Source organism: Bos taurus, chromosome 23, assembly GCF_002263795.3.
Source record: "Bos taurus isolate L1 Dominette 01449 registration number 42190680 breed Hereford chromosome 23, ARS-UCD2.0, whole genome shotgun sequence".
Classification (NCBI taxonomy): domain Eukaryota; kingdom Metazoa; phylum Chordata; class Mammalia; order Artiodactyla; family Bovidae; genus Bos; species Bos taurus.
The window spans coordinates 14,585,190-14,598,261 of NC_037350.1; the positions used below are offsets into that span (position 1 = coordinate 14,585,190).

Sequence of the window (13,072 nt, forward strand, 5' to 3'; positions counted from 1 at the left end):
TATTGAAGACCTGCTTTGTGTATCCACTTCCTCAGGGGCTTTATCAAACCTAGGAAAGAGGAGGGGAGGGGGTCCCATAGCTTCCAACTTGTGGCTCCTAAGACCAAGGCCCCCTGCCCTTAGCACCCCTCTCTCTCATTTAGGGAAATCACTCATGAGTCACATACAGTAGTCACACTCCTCCTTACATTCTCTCATCCAAGATCCTCGTCTGGACTAGGGTAGGGGGTGGGCTGGAACAAGTGGAGGAGGACGAACTGGGACCTTCACCCAAGCCGAGGCCAGTGGAAATGCTTACCTGCAAGTGCCCACATGCCTCTTCTCCAGGTACAGGCTGGAAATACCTGAATAACAGATTATGGTCATCTTAGCTTCTAGACTGCTCCATCTCTGCATTTCCTAGTTTAGTAAACCGAGATGCTTGGTGGTGGTAGGGTCATGAGTTAGGCTGAAAATAACAGCGAAGCATGTCCACTTCGAGGGAAGCATCACCATCAGTGGGATGCTTCTAGCCCTTCTCCCTGGGGTCTGGGCATACTTCTACTTCATCCAGAGCATGTGGGTCGAGTGCCATTTGCAAAGGGCTAGGTGCTCAGCGATATTAACACAAATGAGACAAGTGGCTGCGCCTGTCCTCACAGAGCTCCCCCTGGTGGAGGAGACAGGAAGCACATGTCTGTGATGGCAGGAGAAGGGTGTAGACTTAGTGGGTGGCCCCCAGGTGTTACATCCAACATCCCCAGCTAATGCTGGGGATAGGGAGGGAGGCAGAGGAACTTTTAGAGGCAATTAGAACAAGTGCTCGCTTGAGGGGTCCACAGTGAGGACAATAAGAATGAGGAGAGAAAGGCAGTCTAGAAGGGGTGAAGGACCCGGAGGTCTCAAACTCTGTACTGCCCTGGGAGTTGTCAGGTGAGCCTGGCGTAGGATGGGTGTAGACTCCGCATCAAAGAGAACTTAACTTATGCCAGTGTCTGGGCTCAGTGCTTTGTCAGCATCTTTTCATTTAAATCCTCACAGCAACCCTCGGGGATAATGATGGTAGTATTCTCTTGTGCAAATGTGGAAACTGAGGCTCCGGAGTCTGCTGAACTTGCCCAAGCTTGCAGAATTAGAAGAAACAGATGGCCAGCCATCTGCTCTGTGGGCCAGATTCACCTGCTGGCTTGGCTGGAGGAGGGAAGGCTGGGGAGCCCAGTGACTCCAGGTCATCTGTGATTGGTTGGATGCAGCTGGACTGCAGGATCATACTAGCCTCTCGGAAAAAGCTATACTGTACAAGGTGTAGTGGCTTTCCCACACCAGAGAATGAGCTACAGGGATGTGATTGCTGAGGATGGAAAAAGGCGGAGAGGAGTCTAAAAGGGGAAATGGGGTGTATTAGTCTGCTTGGGCTGCCACTAAATACCACAGACTGTGTGGCTTAACTATAGAAATGTACTTTCTCACAGTTCTGGAGGCTGAAGTTCAAAATCAAGGTGCCAGAATGGTTGGCTTCCTCCAGTCTCACCCCTTGTCTTGCAGAGGGCTGCCCTCTTGCAGCCTGCCCACATGGTTGTCCTTCGGTGTGTGTGCTCTGCTGTTGTCTTTGTGTCCTAATCTCCTCTTCTAATAAGGACACCAGTCAGATCAGATTAGGGCCCACCCAAGGGCTTCATCTTAACTCAGTTACTCATCTAAAGGCCCTGTTTCCAAATACAGTCATCTTCTAAGGTACTGCGGCTTAAGGCTTTGATATATGAATTTGGACGGTGTGCTTAATTCAGCCCATAACACTCCACCCTCTGGATCCCCCCAAAGCTATGTCCTTCTCACATGCAAAATACATTTACCACCAGCCCGATGGCCCCAAACTCTTATCCCATCCCAACATCAACTCTAAGCCTCAGTGATATGAAATAGGTCCCAAATTGCTAAATAGGGATAAAGGTAGAAGGGAGTTCAAAGAAAGAAAGAAGATATTGCTGAGGCTATAGCTCCATAAATCACAGAACAATCTTCGAGTGGGGCTGGGAAGGATCCACTGAAAGCAAAGGGCCTGACATTAAGATCTCACCAGGCCAGGACCATCCTCGTGGAAGGGGACTGGGTTAGTGAGGACAGGGTAGGGTGAGAGGTTAGGAGGATGGGGGGGTTGTACAAAGCTCTGAGTATGAGATTCGTCTGCCTGCTCAGCCTCTGCATGGAGACAACTCTGTGTGTGTATGTGTATATGTGTGTGTGTGTTAACACCATTATTGTTTTGCAGTCTCTGCTTCGGCACCTCAGAGACACAGGAGCCAGGATGATGGATCTATTGATTAAGATTTTTGTTCACTTCAAGATATGGAACGTGAGTCCCTTTTGAGACACATTTTGCTGGAGGCAGTTGCCTTTACCTTGAATGTTATTGGGCCTCTTTGTGCCCTGATGTCTAGAAGAAGATGTGGGCCCCCCTAGAGAGGCAGAGAGGGACCTGATTCCAGGGTGGGAAACACCACAGGGGCCTGAGCTTCCGGAGTGGGGCCTGTTCTTGGGTCTCTGGGGAAGCCTGCAGAGCCCAGCCTGCCAGCCCCGATCTTGAGTCTTCAGTGACTTGAAGGCCCTCAGAATGACAGGAACTTCAATCTGTGGTTCCCAAATGTCATTGCACATGATCACCACGTGGGGGGCTTGCTAAAGTAACAGACTTCTGGTCTTTTGTTTTGAGACGTCTAGGAGTAAGTGGAACGATCCAGCACTTCGACAAGCAGCTCAAGGGAGTTTCATGGCACATGGATCAATACTTTGAAAGAAACCTGGGTCTCATTCAGTCCCCTTATCAGCGTGATCAACTGGAGAAGGTGAGCCCAGAAAGTGATGCAGAGGCGGCCTAACTCTACTACACTCTGGTCACCCCACAGTCCTTCAGGAAGAAGGAAGACCTCTGTGGGGGGATTATCAACCCTGTCAGACTCACTAGAAGTAATACCCTTCCACAGCTCTGTCAGTGCCCACCAATCAAAGACCCTGGGAACACACCAGCCATGGACGAAGTTGGGTTTATTACTTGTTGCAGGGAGGAAGAACATACATGGAGGGGATGGAGGGGAGGGACCTGATTGAGTCGTAAGAGGACAGAGCTAGAGAGAAGCCATCGGAGGATTTGGGCTTTGGTCAGGTGATTTGCAGAAGAGTCCAGGAAGACAGCAGTCTGCTCAGGATTGAGAGCTGTCAGAAAGCGGGGCCATCCCGTGAGTGGGTATCTCAGTCAACTTGATCCATGGGGAGGCGGACACTATAATTAGTGAAAGAGCAGCAGTCAGTCACCTTAGCTGGGAGGAGGGCTGTTTGATATGTCATGGTTTGCACAACATTCATGTCTTGTCTGTGTTCAGGCGTGGTTATGGAACAGACTTGTTTTGAAGCCCATCATGGTTGCAGGTGGCCTTGTCTGATATTAATGTTCTGGGAAATTGTTTACATTCAACAGGAGGGCACCAAGGCCAACTCCCAGACAAGAGGGCTGCTCTCCTCCTTCTCATCACCTTATCACAGGCCCCATCCAGGAAACTGGGTGTTTTGTGTACTGTCCGAAGGAAGGACAACAGCCTCTATGCTGACCTCATCACCAACCCCTCCGCTACTCTGAGTCCCAGTGAGGCTCCAGGTGTTCCTTCCCCGACTCTACACATGGAGTCGGCTACCTCCTCTGGCTCCTCCCTCTCAGCAATGGTTTTCCTCCCGTCCCTTTAGCCGCTGCTCGTCCTATTAAAAGGCATACCCTGTGCAAAGGAGACACTCCCGCTCTGTTCCTTTGTGTCTTGGTTTCACGTTGCTGCTCTGCTGCTGAGTTGCTGGGTAGCTATGACTGTCACCAGTGAGACCCCACGTGGATTTCTCCCTCCAGTACTCGGCCCAGCCAGGCGCTCAGACAACATTAGTGAGGGTGATGAGTAAGGTGTTGAAGCTGATGGTGTTTCTAGTGTTGACTTGGATAAGTGATGATTTGGCTAGCATGGTGGTGATCACTATCAGAGCGACAGTGAGAGCGAAGGGGTGTGAAGGATAGTGATGGGGGTGGTGATGGAGGTGATAGTGGTGACCGTGGTGACAAGGTGATGGTGATGGCATTGTTGGTAGTCGAGATGGTGAAGAGGGCAGTGTTGGAGTGGTGATGACAGAGTTCGTGGCCACCACAGTGATGGGGAGGGCAAATGCTGTAATTATGGAAAAGATTAATTTGTAGGTTGAGACCCTTAAGGTTTTTCAGTGGTGTTCATGGAATAATCTCAGAGAGTTTATTAAGTCTTCTACTTCTTTCTTCAGGCAAGGAAACTCTAAATCAACTTTCTAAGGTTGCTTATGGGCAGACAGTGATGCAGAAAGAAGATGGTACGACAGATCTCCCGTCTCCCATGTCAGCAGCCCCAGGCTTGCCCTACTTCCAGGCCCCTGGAAAGGAGGTGCAGATGGCTGCTTCACTTCTGGCAGTGTCCTCAGACAGAAGGGGGCTCCCTGATGGGCTCCAACAGCTGTCAGGCACCTGGGGAGACTCAAGAGACCTGTCTCTGATAAGACCTGTCATATGCAGGCATGGGCAAGTGTGGATACAGGATAAGGGGCTGTCCCACAAGGCAAGGGTGCACAGAGCAGATGGTCTAGACCAGGACACTCAGGCCAAGATACAGGAAGGTTGGGTGAGCTGACTCAAAGTGAACAGCTGGGAACAGAGAAGGCAGGGCTGACAGCCTGGGGTGGGACTGGCTAAACCTTCCAGGGAAATCACTTGTTTGGAAAATGCTTGAGGCAAAAGGGCTCTGAACTCAGGTCAAATATTGCATCTAACAATGGACTGTTTTACCCACCCTGCTATAGGGGCGCCCAGTGACTGACCTTGGGGGCAGGGAAAGGGGGATCCTATAAAAGGGGCTGTTACACCCTACCCTGGGCTTCCCAGGTGGCTCAGTGGTAAAAGACTCCACTTGTCAATGCAGGAGCCACAGAAGACATGGGTTTGCTCCCTGGGTCAGAAGATTCCCTAGAGGAGGAAATGGCAACCCACTCCCGTATTCTTGCCTGGAGAATCCCATGGACAGAGGAGCCTGGTGGGCTACAGTCCATGGGGTCACAAGAGCTGGACAGGACTGAGCAAGTGAGCATGCACACGCGCGCACACACACACACATCCTACCCTGGGAGGGTCTGACCTACTCCACATGGCCTCCACAACTTCATCCCTCCTTAAGACACTCAGAACTCAGAGGCATAGAGATCAGGGGGCCTCAGGTTTAAAGAGATCCCTCAGTCAGTTCAGTCATTCAGTTGTGTCCAACTCTTTGCGACCCACGGACTGCAGCATGCCAGGCTTCCCTGTCCTTCACCACCTCCCAAAGTTTGCTCAAATTCATGTCCATCGAGTCGGTGATGCCATCCAACCATCTCATCCTCTGTCATCCCCTTCTCCTCCTGCCTTCAGTCTTTCCCCACATCAGGGCCTTTTCCAAGGAGTCAGTTCTTTGCATCAGGTGGCCAAAGTATTGGTGCTTCAGCTTCTGCATCAGTCCTTCCAATGAACACCCAGGACTGATTTCCCTTAGGACTGACTGGCTGGATCCCCTTGCTGTCCAAAGGACTCTCAAGAATTTTCTCTCACACCACAGTTCAAAAGCATCAATTCTTCGGCCCTCAGCTTTCCTTATAGTCCAACTCTCACATCTATACGTGACCACTGGAAAAACCATAGCTTTGACTAGATAGACCTTTGTTAACAAAGTAATGACTCTGCTTTTTAATATGCTGTCTAGGTTGGTCAGAGCTTTTCTTCCAAGGAGCAAGCGTCTTTTAATTTCATGGCTGCAGTCACCATCTGCAGTGATTTTGGAGCCCAATAAAATAAAGTCTGTCACTGTTTCCATTGTTTCCCCATCTATTTGCCATGAAGTGATGGGACCGGATGCTCTGATCTTTGTTTTTTTGAATGCTGAGTTTTAAGCCAGCTTTTTCACTCTTCTCTTTCAGCCTCATCAAGAGGCTCTTTAGATCTTCTTTGCTTTCTGCCATGAGGGTGGTGTCATCTGCCTAGCTGAGGTTATTGATATTTCTCCCCGTCATCTTGATTCCAGCTTGTGCTCATCCAGCCTGGCATTTCCCATGATGTACTCTGCATATAAGTTAAATAAGCAGGGTGACAAAACACAGTCTTGACGTACTCCTTTCCCAATTTAGAACCAGTCTGTTGTTCCATGTCCGGTTCTGACTGTTGCTAGGTGATCCCTAGGGAACCTATGAATCACATGGTGATCTTCACAGTACTGGCATCTGGGGAATCAGCTGCATAATATCCCCCAGTGAACATTCTACTCTGTATCATTCACGGTCCAATCAGGAGAACATAACCCATACTAGGCATTTCCAAAAGAGAGGTTTAATACAGGAAACTGGTTACACAAGTATTGGAAGAGCTGAGGAACCAAAAAGAGGGTGCAGAAGCAACCAGAGGTCAGCAAGAGCAAGAAGCCACTATGACCCTGAGGGCAGGGGGGACAACAGGAGGTGCTGTTACCAGAAACCAGGTGCCAAGGCTGTGGGGTAGGAGTTGGAACCACGTTGGAGTATCAGCCATCCTGAAAGAAATGCCTTAAAACAGGACAAGAGAGGGAGAAATACCCTGGTTCCTCACTTTTCGTTTTCTGCTATCTCCCACTATTCCTCCAATTAGCTGACCCAACAAGAGACTAGCTGGCAAAGGAGGCTGGGAAGCATCATATGCAGGAGGGCTGGAAAGAGATCTGAAAGCAACGAGGCAGTGACCACTCTAGGTTAGGACCTCAGGAAACTGAACTACCTTAAGGTCTCAAGGGCTCAGTGACTAACATCCCTTCCCCCACACCTTGTTCAGAGTTTTCTGAGAAATAGATACCGGACTCAAGCAAAATGGAAACCAAATATTACCTTCAGTACCACTGAAGAACAGTGGAGACTGTGGCATTAAGGTCTCTTAGCAAGGTGGGCTTGTAATACCTCATGACTAAATTTACCAGGCTTACTGAGTCTCAGGTAGAGCTGGGCATCTGCAATCCCACCCTCCTCCCATGGTGGGAATAAGCAGAATATCTGTGCTTTCTGTCAACAGGAAGATCCCCAAAGCGGAGAGCACTCAGATTCTCCCCCAAAGCTGCCCATAGAGAAATCGCCTCTTCCCCCGGGGGGCAGTGAGGGAAGTGATGGAAAGAGGAGAGGACTGTTGCTCTAATGAAGGGCCCTTGGTGTGGAATCAGAGACCAGATGACCTGAAAGCAGAGTCTCCAGTTGGGAATGATGAGTCACCTTTATGAATCCCTGCCAAGTGGTCAGCCAGCCACTCCTGAAAAAGGTGAGTAATGGGGACTCAGAACCATGTGAAATAGCACATTCCATCTTTATACAGTTCAGATGGTTAAAACGTCCTTTATAGTAATCTGAGTTTTTCCTGTAGTTTCTATTTCCCCCTGGGGTGAGAGCTTAGGGGCTTCACATAATATCTCTGATCCATTTTCGGCAAGACGGTGTTGAAGATGTACTTAAAGAGGACAAGCAAGTATATCATCCTGAGACACAAGTTCTCTAGGCTAAACACTCCCAGTCCTTTAGATTTGCTCTTATGTGTCCTTAGTTTCCCGACCATTCAGCACCCTAGTATCCTCTTTCTGGACAAACTGAGTTGGTCAATATCCTTTTTAAGGTATGGCACCTACAACCAACCATACCAAGAAATCACCTTGTCACCTCTGCCACCAAAGTGACCATCCTGAAGGCCCCCTCAGTATAGGGGCTTTAGAGTTACCATCGCTAGTTCTACCCCATGAGACGGGTACAATTGTCTTTCCATTTAGAGTTGGGGAAAACAGATTCAGTGAAAATATGACTTTCCTGGGGTCCCCCAGTTAACAAGTGACTCAGGACTGTCAGGTCAGAAAGCCTATGTTTGTTCCCCAAGGATCCACAGTTCCCAATGCTGAGAGTAACCCACTTGCAGACCCTATGGTTGAGAGAGCTCCCGTGACTCTGGATCCACAAGGAGTGAGAGGAAGATGAAGGAAGGGGAACAACAGGGGTCCTGGATCCCAGCCCCTTCTCTGTCCCGACATGGATGCTGTGTTTGCAGCCCGTTGGTGACCCTGCCCTCTTCACTGGCGAACATGACCTTTCTTCTTCCAAAAACCCATCTGCTCAGAGCAGCAGTGTCTCCTGGGTCCTCACAACAGGAAACCTCAGGACACAGAGCCACACTGTTCTCCTATTTATTTCAATGTGTTTTAGGCAAATAGCTCCTGTAGAAATGCTCATCTCTGTCTATAGCGGAAGAGCTCTCAGCTGTTGCCAGTACTTGAGACAGGAAATCACGTGTTAATAATTCATCAGAGGGTGTGTGTGTGTGTGTGTGGCTACCTGAGAACAAGTCTCATATTTCTCATTTATAGGCTTCTGATACCATCCGACAGAAATCCATTCTTAAGTGAAATATTGATAGGTTTACTCTGCAATCTTAAGCAGGCCTCCTAAATTGCTGTAATTAAGGCTAGTAAAGAGGGGTGGCAGCAGAGAGGGGAGACCAGAGATGCTGGGCCTGAGAACATGCACACATACATACAGCTGGTGATTAAACTCAGCTGATGGTTGAATTAAAAAAAAAAAAAGAGTCATAAAAAGACATGTCAGGAGCTAGGGCTCCTGCTCCCAGCTCAGAGTCCCTGCCCCATCGAGAGAGTCCCTGAGAGCCATAGGCCCTTGCTCAGGTGTCCTGCCTATGGGACCCCTGCTGTCTGGGGGCTGGGGGTGTCCATGATGGGGTGATAGGAGGTGGTCAGATGGGGCTGCGAGGGAGTGGGCTCTGGAGACTCAAGGAGACATGGATGGGCTAGAAAGTCAAGAATTAGAAACACAGGAGCAGGGACTTCCTTGGCGGTCCAGTGGCTAAGACTCCACACTTCCAGTGCAGGGGGCCCAGGTTCGATCCCTGGTCAGGGAACTAGATCCCAGTGTTGCACCAGGCGCAGCCAAATAAATAAAATAAACACAGGAGCATGCCACAGGGGGTGAAGGATTTGTATTCTCTTCGAAATCGAGTTTAGGGCTCCTTGGATCATAGTCAGGAATGCCCCGGGAGACTGTGATTTCAGATCTGTATACACTAGCAGATAATAATCTGAAAAGGAATTAAAAAAAAAAAATTCCCTTTCAATACTGTCAACATGAATCAAATGCTTTGCCACGGATGTAACGAGGATGACAAGACTGGCACACTGGAAATTCTACACCATGGCTGAAAAATATCCTGAATACATGGACAGATATTCCATAGCGATGGAAAGACTTAAGATGGCAATACCATGGAATGCATCTTCAATCTGAAATGAAGATTCGATATGACTTGATCGCTCAGAGCTTTTGTGTCATCAAGTGTTATGAAAGGATAAAAGAGATCGAGAAAGCTGCTGACATAGACTTGGGGCGGGGTGGGGGGGCAGTAAGAGTACACCCTGCTGGTCTTTAGCCAGATGTTATGCAGCCACTAGCAGTCTGCTAAGGAAACAAAGGCAGTGTCTCAGAGCATGACACCAGACCCCCTCACCCACGACATGCATTGAGATAACATGGGCAGCAGGTGAGTCATCCCGGGCTAAAAAATGATTGACATGAATCTTGAAGAAAGGCAGATTTCCAGGCAAATATATCATTTCCTTAACATAGATGAGCAGAACAAGGTAGGAGGGAAACTTGCTGTTTTGTTCAAGTCGCTTCTGAGCCTTTTGGGGGAACTGACCTGAAGCCAGAGTCTAGCGGAAATACATAGGCTTTGAACATCGCTGAAGACCAACATTTCCTTAGGAAAAAATGCACTGCTTAGCTCAAGGTCTTTGTCTGGGAAATTCTTACACATCAGGAGGTGGCTCCGAGGTGGATTTCTACAAAGAACATCCGTGCAAAGGACAAGCCTGCACAGCTGGGGGATTTCAGAGGGGCTTCCTTCCTGCTCCTCTTCTAGGACCTTTTTCTCCCTGTGTACACTTTCCTTCCTCTTTCTCTTCCTCCCCCCTCTCTCCCACTTCCTTCCTTTCCTTCTTCCTCTCATCTTACCTTCTTCCTCTTTCCCGTCTTTCTTTCCCGACAGTATCAGAGGCCATGGTAAATATTTTTCAGAAAAGCTTTAATTAAAATGTTAAACCCTCAGCTGCAACCCCAGCGACTTTCCCAGAACTATACGTCTTCTCAGCAGCTAATTATTTAAAGTAAAATAGTGGCATTCAGTCTGTTTATGAGAAATTAACATATTAATGCGGCGGTAATTACGCTTTAGCCCAGACGTTCTGTCCTGGAGTCTCAGCTTCAATGGGCTGTGTCCCCAGGGCCTGGCTCGCCACACCTGCACAGGTGTCTCATCTCCTCCTGGATCCCTGAGCTAAAGTGGGAGGCCGAGCTCCCTCCTCCAGACACCGTTTCTCTCTGTCTGTGAATGCTGCATCATAATTAAGAAATGCATGAATCAGAGAAGGAAGGAGATGGTGGGAGCAAAATGTGAGGATGAGGACGAGTGGGAGCAGTGGAAACAGCCACGGGCATGGGAATGGGGACAGGGCGTAAGTGTCGGCAAAAGGTCCAGCAGCTGACACAGATGGAGCCTCAGAGAGGGAGGCTGTTTCCTTCCAGATTGTGGGGGGCGGTGGAGCGGGAGGGTGGGATGGGGCAGGGCGGGAAGAGGATTCCGACCTGGACTGGGGTCCTCTGGAGGGGCTGTGAGTCTTGGTCACTTGCATTTACTCATTCATCTGTTTAATTATTCATTCATCAACAGTCTACGTACATGAGCAATGCCGCAGGTGTATCACGCACCGGGGGCGGAACTGCCAGTCTGCAATCCCCAGCCTCAGGAACAGCCTAAGAGCGTATCACCTGCACGCATACTTGGCCCCTGGTTCATCTCCTAGAGACACAGAACCACGTGCTCTGCATTTTCAGGATGCAAAGATCATCAGAATAAAAGGCATGGGGGCCACAGAGAGGTGAACAGGAAAAGATGTCTCTTCTTCACCATACCACCACTCACCCTGACACGGAGAGGTGCCTGTGTCCCAGCAGGTCACACCTGGAAGGCCCTCCACTGGATTAGTCTAAATGTCTCCTTGTACAGCTGAGAGATGGAACCCAGAGAGGGTGTGACACCACTCAAAAGTCACACAGCTAGTTTAACTGAAGTGGGACCAAAGCCAGGGCAAACCCCACAGATACCCCTCAAGAAGTGATGTCAGAGTAGGGGGATTGTCCACAAGAATGCACCTGTCAGGCCAGGTTCCACGTCTGCCCAGAAGCTGGCACCACGTGAGCGGCTGAGTAGGGGCAGGTTGACTCTCTTAATGGTGTATGGCGCTTGGAAGCTTAGTGTGAGAGAGAAGAGATCAACAGTTCTGGATCCAAATCCCATCTCACATGCCTAGTTGCCGGGCAGGCTTGTGTAAGTTATTAGAATTTTTGGAATCTTGTTTACCTCCTTTGTCAAATGGGCACAATAAATCCTGTCATCCCCAGAAGGTATAGGGACCAGAATGGATGTAGAGCTCTGGTACAGTGCTGGGCAGGAGATCAATAAAAGGAATCATTACAGCATGAGCTTGGCCACCGGGGTAAGTCCAATTGTCTTCTGAACAGGTGCCACTTAAGCCAGGGCAGTGACACAGGAGTTTCAGGGGCAACAGGGCAGATAGATTTTGATTTTGTTCTTGTTGTTTCATGGGTTTTTTTTTTTTTTAACATTTCACAGATAATCTGCTAATATAATTACCCCTGGGTAACTGGGAATTAACTCACATTTCCAAACACTATGAGGCACTGCGGGTGAAAGAGCAAAAGGAAAACATCATGTGTATTTCATTGTACAATATGCAAGAAACTACCTCCTGCATCATGTCTGTGTATGTGTGTGCACGTGTGCACGCTCAGTTGTGTCCGACTCTTCAAGACCCCATGGACAATAGCCTACTGGGCTCCTCTCTCCTTGTAATTTTCCAGGCAAGAATACTGGAGCAGATTGTCATTTCCTTCTCCAAGGAGATTTTTCCGACCCAGGGATTGAATCCGCATCTCTTACAAAGAATCTGGCAGGCGGATTCTTTACCAATGTGTCACCTGGAAAGCCCCAGAAGTGAAGGATCTGCCCTCTCTGAGGCTTGAACTCAGGACCTTCAGATTATAAGACTAACGTGCTGCCTACTGCACTAAGAGGGCAGATAGTCTGACTTTCACTTCATGTCTGTACTCTAGTCTTTTTGTCTCCATCTGGCTGAAAAGCTGTGCAGACACTGGGTGGGGTCTATGAATCCCTAGAAGCTTCTTATGTATCTGTTCATTTTCCAGAGAAAAGAGTTTGTAGTTTTTCTCAAGACTTTCTTCCTTCAGGGAACCCTCAGCCTGTTGTGGGAGATTCATTTTCTACCTTCAATCTGAGATAGAGAAAGCTCTGCCCTCAGGGAGCCCCAGTCTGAGGGGAGACACAGCCCTGCCTCAGGGATCCCCAGTCTGAGGGGAGACACAGCCCTGCCTCAGGGAGCCCCAGTCTGAGGGGACCCAGCTCTGCCCTTAGGGAGCCCCAGTCTGAGGGGAGACATGGCCCTGCCTCAGGGAGCCCCAGTCTGAGGGGAGACAAGCCCTGCCCTCAGGGAGCCCCAGTCTGAGGGGAGACACAGCATGGCCTCAAGGAGCCCACATCCAATAGAGGAGATACAACTGATATTTCCAGGTACATCCCAGTCTGAGGAAAACAAAAAATATCAGAAATAATTCACACATGCCAAACAATGGTGTACCAACTGAGCCCCGGGCACTGAAGAAAGACTCAGCCAAGGTAGGGTCCAAGCAGAAGACCCCAGCCCAGGCCGCCCCAGCCCCTCCTCTGCAGCTCCCTCTAACTAAGGCTCAGGCTACATACAGGCAGAGTGTGGTTTCAGACCCTTCAGCCAGCAATTAGTATTCTAAACATGAAATTAATTTCTCCTACAAATATGAGAACCTAGTAATTTGTTTCACTTTTATTTTATTGTCAGATAGGATTCATTTTCTACATGATTTTATGGTTGGATAG

General features: G+C 49.1%; 1 non-coding gene across 1 annotated transcript; it reads right to left on the reverse strand.

Moving 5' to 3' along the window:
- Nucleotides 1–12,146: 12,146 nt before the first annotated feature.
- Nucleotides 12,147–12,219, reverse strand: TRNAI-UAU (transfer RNA isoleucine (anticodon UAU)). Its single transcript has one exon. It is a non-coding gene; the product is annotated as a tRNA-Ile (tRNA).
- Between the last annotated feature and the right edge of the window lie 853 nt (nucleotides 12,220–13,072).